The following is a 7500-nucleotide window of genomic DNA, read 5'->3' as shown; positions in this document are numbered from 1 at the left end:
CGCACTTGGGAAATATGTTCTAGCAGGGGCCCTCCCATACAAAAATTTTTTCTTCTCAAAAATGATTTTCGTTTCACTTTTCATACTCAGGGGAGTCTAAAATTGATGTTTTGAGTCACCGTGAAAAAAAAATTTTTTTGACCCGAGCTTGTGTCGGCGACCCAAAATCGACGCACTTGGGAAAAATGTTCTAGCAGGGGCCCTCCCATACAAAAATTTTTTCTTCTCAAAAATGATTTTCGTTTCACTTTTCATACTCAGGGGAGTCTAAAATTGATGTTTTGAGTCACCGAGAAAAAAAAATTTTTTTGACCCGAGCTTGTGTCGGCGACCCAAAATCGACGCACTTGGGAAAAATGTTCTAGCAGGGGCCCTCCCATACAAAAATTTTTTCTTCTCAAAAATGATTTTCGTTTCACTTTTCATACTCAGGGGAGTCTAAAATTGATGTTTTGAGTCACCGTGAAAAAAAAATTTTTTTGACCCGAGCTTGTGTCGGCGACCCAAAATCGACGCACTTGGGAAATATGTTCTAGCAGGGGCCCTCCCATACAAAAATTTTTTCTTCTCAAAAATGATTTTCGTTTCACTTTTCATACTCAGGGGAGTCTAAAATTGATGTTTTGAGTCACCGTGAAAAAAAAATTTTTTTGACCCGAGCTTGTGTCGGCGACCCAAAATCGACGCACTTGGGAAAAATGTTCTAGCAGGGGCCCTCCCATACAAAAATTTTTTCTTCTCAAAAATGATTTTCGTTTCACTTTTCATACTCAGGGGAGTCTAAAATTGATGTTTTGAGTCACCGAGAAAAAAAAATTTTTTTGACCCGAGCTTGTGTCGGCGACCCAAAATCGACGCACTTGGGAAAAATGTTCTAGCAGGGGCCCTCCCATACAAAAATTTTTTCTTCTCAAAAATGATTTTCGTTTCACTTTTCATACTCAGGGGAGTCTAAAATTGATGTTTTGAGTCACCGTGAAAAAAAAATTTTTTTGACCCGAGCTTGTGTCGGCGACCCAAAATCGACGCACTTGGGAAAAATGTTCTAGCAGGGGCCCTCCCATACAAAAATTTTTTCTTCTCAAAAATGATTTTCGTTTCACTTTTCATACTCAGGGGAGTCTAAAATTGATGTTTTGAGTCACCGAGAAAAAAAAATTTTTTTGACCCGAGCTTGTGTCGGCGACCCAAAATCGACGCACTTGGGAAAAATGTTCTAGCAGGGGCCCTCCCATACAAAAATTTTTTCTTCTCAAAAATGATTTTCGTTTCACTTTTCATACTCAGGGGAGTCTAAAATTGATGTTTTGAGTCACCGTGAAAAAAAAATTTTTTTGACCCGAGCTTGTGTCGGCGACCCAAAATCGACGCACTTGGGAAATATGTTCTAGCAGGGGCCCTCCCATACAAAAATTTTTTCTTCTCAAAAATGATTTTCGTTTCACTTTTCATACTCAGGGGAGTCTAAAATTGATGTTTTGAGTCACCGAGAAAAAAAAATTTTTTTGACCCGAGCTTGTGTCGGCGACCCAAAATCGACGCACTTGGGAAAAATGTTCTAGCAGGGGCCCTCCCATACAAAAATTTTTTCTTCTCAAAAATGATTTTCGTTTCACTTTTCATACTCAGGGGAGTCTAAAATTGATGTTTTGAGTCACCGTGAAAAAAAAATTTTTTTGACCCGAGCTTGTGTCGGCGACCCAAAATCGACGCACTTGGGAAATATGTTCTAGCAGGGGCCCTCCCATACAAAAATTTTTTCTTCTCAAAAATGATTTTCGTTTCACTTTTCATACTCAGGGGAGTCTAAAATTGATGTTTTGAGTCACCGTGAAAAAAAAATTTTTTTGACCCGAGCTTGTGTCGGCGACCCAAAATCGACGCACTTGGGAAAAATGTTCTAGCAGGGGCCCTCCCATACAAAAATTTTTTCTTCTCAAAAATGATTTTCGTTTCACTTTTCATACTCAGGGGAGTCTAAAATTGATGTTTTGAGTCACCGTGAAAAAAAAATTTTTTTGACCCGAGCTTGTGTCGGCGACCCAAAATCGACGCACTTGGGAAAAATGTTCTAGCAGGGGCCCTCCCATACAAAAATTTTTTCTTCTCAAAAATGATTTTCGTTTCACTTTTCATACTCAGGGGAGTCTAAAATTGATGTTTTGAGTCACCGTGAAAAAAAAATTTTTTTGACCCGAGCTTGTGTCGGCGACCCAAAATCGACGCACTTGGGAAATATGTTCTAGCAGGGGCCCTCCCATACAAAAATTTTTTCTTCTCAAAAATGATTTTCGTTTCACTTTTCATACTCAGGGGAGTCTAAAATTGATGTTTTGAGTCACCGTGAAAAAAAAATTTTTTTTTGACTCACTGGGTAAAATGGTCGCACTTGGGAAAAATGTTCTAGCAGGGGCCCTCCCATACAAAAAATTTTTATTTCTCAAATCGATCCGTGGTTTCACTTTTCATACTCTAGGGCCCATTTGCTTCAACTTTGGAAAAAATTTTCGATGATGAAAAATTTTCACCTTCGACGTCCATCGACCACTCGACCCGAACTTGGTACTTTTGTATGGAGGTACCCGAGTGGTGACTTTTTCAAACAAAAATTTTTATTTCTCAAATCGATCCGTGGTTTCACTTTTCATACTCTAGGGCCCATTTGCTTCAACTTTGGAAAAAATTTTCGATGATGAAACATTTTCACCTTCGACGTCCATCGACCACTCGACCCGAACTTGGTACTTTTGTATGGAGGTACCCGAGTGGTGACTTTTTCATACAAAAATTTTTATTTCTCAAATCGATCCGTGGTTTCACTTTTCATACTCTAGGGCCCATTTGCTTCAACTTTGGAAAAAATTTTCGATGATGAAAAATTTTCACCTTCGACGTCCATCGACCACTCGACCCGAACTTGGTACTTTTGTATGGAGGTACCCAAGTGGTGACTTTTTCATACAAAAATTTTTTTGCGAATACGTGTTCGTTCGCGATCATTAAGGCCATGAACCGCAAGTCCGCTGCGATAGAAATAGTGCATTGTAGTTACTCGACGAGAAAAAAAATCGGGACTTAGAAAAATTTTTGAAAGTCAAATCGTATTGACTTCCAACAACACCTGATAATAAACACACATTGCCTGTTGCACCACAGATCGCATTTGACTTAACAAATCGCCTGTTGGTACGCACATCACCATCGACTTTACCAATCGCGTTTCGCACCGCTAATCCCACTTGGCGTGGAGCCACGCACATAATGTTGCGAGGAGAGTATTAATCGGGACTTAGCGTTTTAAGCTCGCGAACACTCCACTATGGGAGTGCACGCAAGCACCAACTGTACACACACAACACAACAATCACTCTCGCGAACACTCCATTCCCAAAGTGAACGCGAGCACCAGCAAGCATGGGTCGCCTGAGAGGATCGATGCGAACGCATCTCTACAACTCGCAGCTCCCAGCCTGTAGTCCCGTCGTTTGCGGGCGGTCGAAGGTGTCGAAACTAGTTGTATCCACGGTCGACGGAAACACAGCCACCAGGGTTCCCTGTGGTAAGGTACTTCCACGTGCAGCGTGCTCCCGCCCGTTGCGGCTCAGTCTAGTGCTATAGCGGGGATGAGACGTCAGTGTGCGCGGGGCAGCACCGACGGATCTCGGAGGGTTGTTAAGCCCGCTAGCTTCCGATCACCTAATGGGTTTGAGAAGCGCTATCAGCTCGGATTGGATACGACCTTAGAGGCGTTCAGGCATAATCCAGCGGACGTAGCGTCATACCAAAGTCCGGTCGAACTAGTATTGAGCCAGTGGTCCGTACCTGTGGTTCCTCTCGTACTGCACAGGAATTCCGTTAAGATAGCGGCAAACAGCACACACCAGTAGGGTAAAACTAACCTGTCTCACGACGGTCTAAACCCAGCTCACGTTCCCTTGAAAGGGTGAACAATCCTACGCTTGGTGAATTTTGCTTCACAATGATAGGAAGAGCCGACATCGAAGGATCAAAAAGCCACGTCGCTATGAACGCTTGGCGGCCACAAGCCAGTTATCCCTGTGGTGCGTAGCTGTCATTTGCAGTGTTAGGACGTGCTTCTGTGTCGCTCCCTTGAAAAGTGAAAATTGCATGCAAAAACAGCAGAAAAAGGACGGGAAAGTGTTTATAGTGCCTAATTATTGTGCCCTTTAGTCGCCTATGGCGTTATATCAGTGAAACAGGACGATGCTCGCCTGGAAAGTGCGTTGAAAGTCTCCCCATACATTTTGTATGGGAGCAGTAAAGTGCGGAAATAACGCAGAAAAGGCGAATAAAAACATTAAGTGGCGTTATTAAATCATAGTGTCGGCACCGATAAACGGTTTTATAAACGGTAATACAAAGAAAATAGCCGAAAAGTGCATAAAATAGTGCGTGCAAAATAGCGGCAGAGCGGCGTCAGGTGTGTCGGCGCGTGTGAATGTGCGGCTTGGAACGCGTTCGCGTCTTGACAGCGACGTCAAACAAGTTCGCAGTGAACCCCTGACAGCGATCCAGCACGTCCGCGGTGAACTGGAGCAAGTCCGCAGTCTACCACCGGCAGCGAGCTTTAGCGGAGACACCAAAGAGCGCCATCTATTGGGAACCGCTGGAGCTTTCGCGAGTGGTGTCACCTGGTGGTCGGTACCGGTATTACGGCTAGTGAAGACAACAACCAGCATCGCTTGGGAGACTTCAACGTCGGTACCAGCGGGCAACCCGGGTCGGTGTATGCGGGTTGCATACTGACAGGCGGTGATCTCAACGCTGGATAAGGAGGCGAACCTGGAAATAATTTTTTGAGTCCTTATTGGTTTTTATCATCTATTGCTGGAATTAATATTTGTTTTTGTTTCAGAAGAAGCAAATATATATCCAGTAATTCCCAACCAAGCAGGCTGGCCTTCTGAAGGCCATGGATAGGACTTTGAGGGGGCGCACTCCCTCGGTGGACGAGTCGAGTGCTGCCAGCAAAGGCAAACCAGGAGCGAGCTCGAGCAAGAGGCTCACTGTCCCGTTGACGCCTGTAATGGAGGGCGTTGCTGTGAGCGGAGCCACTAGCTCCAGCAAGTACGCGGCCAAGTTGGTGACTGGCTGTGGAGGTTCCCCGTCGAGCGAGGTGCGACGCATGATCAGCGAAGCAAAGCTGGACAACGAGACGCTTCTCACGGTCGTTAAGAAGCTGGAGGAGCAGGTGTCGCTCCTGCGTGTACAGCTTGAAACGGCGGCCGAGCAGGCTCGGCAGGACCTGCGTGAGGCGCGTCTCGAGGCGCGACAACGGGAGGAGCGGCTGATCGCCGATAACCTGCAGCTGCGGGAAGAGCTGCGAAAGGAGCGGGAGCTGCTCACGACGCTGGTGGCGCAGTCCATCGGCCATAACCAGCCTGTTGTGCAGCAACAGCCAGAAAGAGCCACGCAGCAGCGTGGACATCAGCAGGACGCGGTGGTGGCAACGAGCAAGCCACCTCAGACGACGGATGGCGGCTCCTGGGTTGAGGTGGTGCGCCGTAAGCCGCCACGTCAGCAGGCGGCTGATCTACAGCGGCAGCAACAGTGGCCACAGCTCCCGCAACGTCAGCAGCAGCAGCAGCGGCAGCAACCGCAACAACGGCCCCAGCCGCAACGGCCGCAGGCCCAGCTGCAGCAACAGCAAGGTGTGGCCAGTACGTTTGGTGCGCAACGTGGAGGTCAGGCGCAACAGCGTCAACGGAAAATAAAGCTGGATGCTATCGAGGTTGCACCGGCGGAGGGCCAGAGCTGGGACGAGGTGTACCAGCTGGTACGAGCAGCTCCCGAGTTGCAGCGTTTCAACAGCCAGCTTGGGGTCGGACGTCGGACCATGCGTTCGCGTCTGGTAATGGACGTGGAGAAGGGAGCGGATACGGCTGCGATCCTGAAATGCGTGCAGGAGGTGTGCGCTCGGGGAGACCAGCCAGCTGCCGCCAGACTGGTGACGCCAATGGTGGAGGTCCGGGTCGACGCTATTGACCCTTTAGCGAAGGAGCAGGACGTGGCGCTGGCTCTAGCCAGCCTTGCACAGTCGCCGGTGGAGGAGTCTGCCGTGCAGCTGCGAAAAGCCTGGAACGGAACGAAGGTGGCGTTCGTTCGCGTTCCGGAGAAGGCGGCGGAGCAGTTGAAGGACCGACATGTACTGATAAAGTACACCTCGTGCCTTGTGCGGACGGCACAGGCTTCGACGTCGCGAGAGCAACGGTGCTTCAGGTGCCTGGAATTCGGTCACCTTCGGGCCAGCTGCCGGAGCGAGGTGGATCGGACAGCTGCGTGCATCCGCTGCGGCCAACCGGGTCACCTGGCCCGAGCCTGCACAGCGGAGGTGTGCTGTGCGGTCTGCAAGGGCCCTCACCGAGTAGGACACCCGTCCTGCACCCGGAAGGTCTGAAGGTTTTGCAGATAAACCTCGGGCGCAGCCGTGCAGCGCAGGACATCATGCTGCAGACGGCTAGGGAGATCGGAGCGCAGGTGGTGATAGCGTGCGAGCTGTACAAACCACCTAGAGACAGCGTGCGGTGGGCGGTCGACGAGGCTCAGAGCGTAGCGGTAGTGGCGACTGGCGGCTACCCCATCCAACGACTGGGGAGTTCATCGGTGCCTGGGCTGGTAGTTGCCACCATAGCCGGGATAACGTTTGCCAGCTGCTATGTGTCCCCCAACATCGGACAAGCGGATCTCGGCGACTACCTGGAAGCGGTTGAGCTCACGCTCACGGGGCAGGATCCCATGGTTCTGGCTGGGGATTTTAATGCCTGGAACCAGGAGTGGGGCAGCTCAAGAACCACGGCGAAGGGTGAGGACTTGTTGAGTGTTGTTGAGCACCTCGGTCTTAGGACGCTCAACCGAGGGAACACACCCACTTTCAAGGGCAACGGTGTTGCACGGGAAAGCGTCATCGACGTGAGCTTCTCGAGTCCATGCGTAGCGGAGCCAGGCAGTTGGAGTGTGAGTAGCAGATACTCCGGTAGCGACCACAGCTATGTGCTGTTCAGCGCTAAACTGCCTTCGACCAGCGGCCGACAAGAACATCAGCATCGGCCACACTGCAACGGGCACGGCGGTACAGCAGGCATGACGCGGCACGCGGGAACACGCTACAAAACAAGCCAATTCAATCAGGCTTGTTTTAAGCTGGCGCTTGGGATCGGCCGTTTCGACGATGTAAGCACACCTGAGGGCCTGATCAGGGGGCTCACAGAAGCGTGCGACGCAACGATGGAGAGGATCCACAAGACCAATTTCCGGCAGGCTCCGACGTTATACTGGTGGAACCCGGAAATCGCGAGGGCGCGAGATGCGTGCGAAGCTGCCGAGGCCAGGCTACGCACAGCAACGCAGACCGACGACCGTATCGCCGCTTCAGCCCGCTTGCTGGACGACCGTAGGGCTTTGGAACGGGAGATCCAGCGCAGCAAAGAGCGCTGCATGCAGGAGCTCATCGACGGAGTCGAGGATGATGTGTTTGGGTTG

This window comes from Anopheles moucheti (assembly GCF_943734755.1).
Source record: "Anopheles moucheti chromosome X unlocalized genomic scaffold, idAnoMoucSN_F20_07 X_unloc_4, whole genome shotgun sequence".
NCBI classification, from domain to species: Eukaryota; Metazoa; Arthropoda; class Insecta; order Diptera; family Culicidae; genus Anopheles; species Anopheles moucheti.
The sequence above is the reverse complement of the archived record's forward strand: the minus strand, read 5'-3'. Positions refer to the sequence as shown.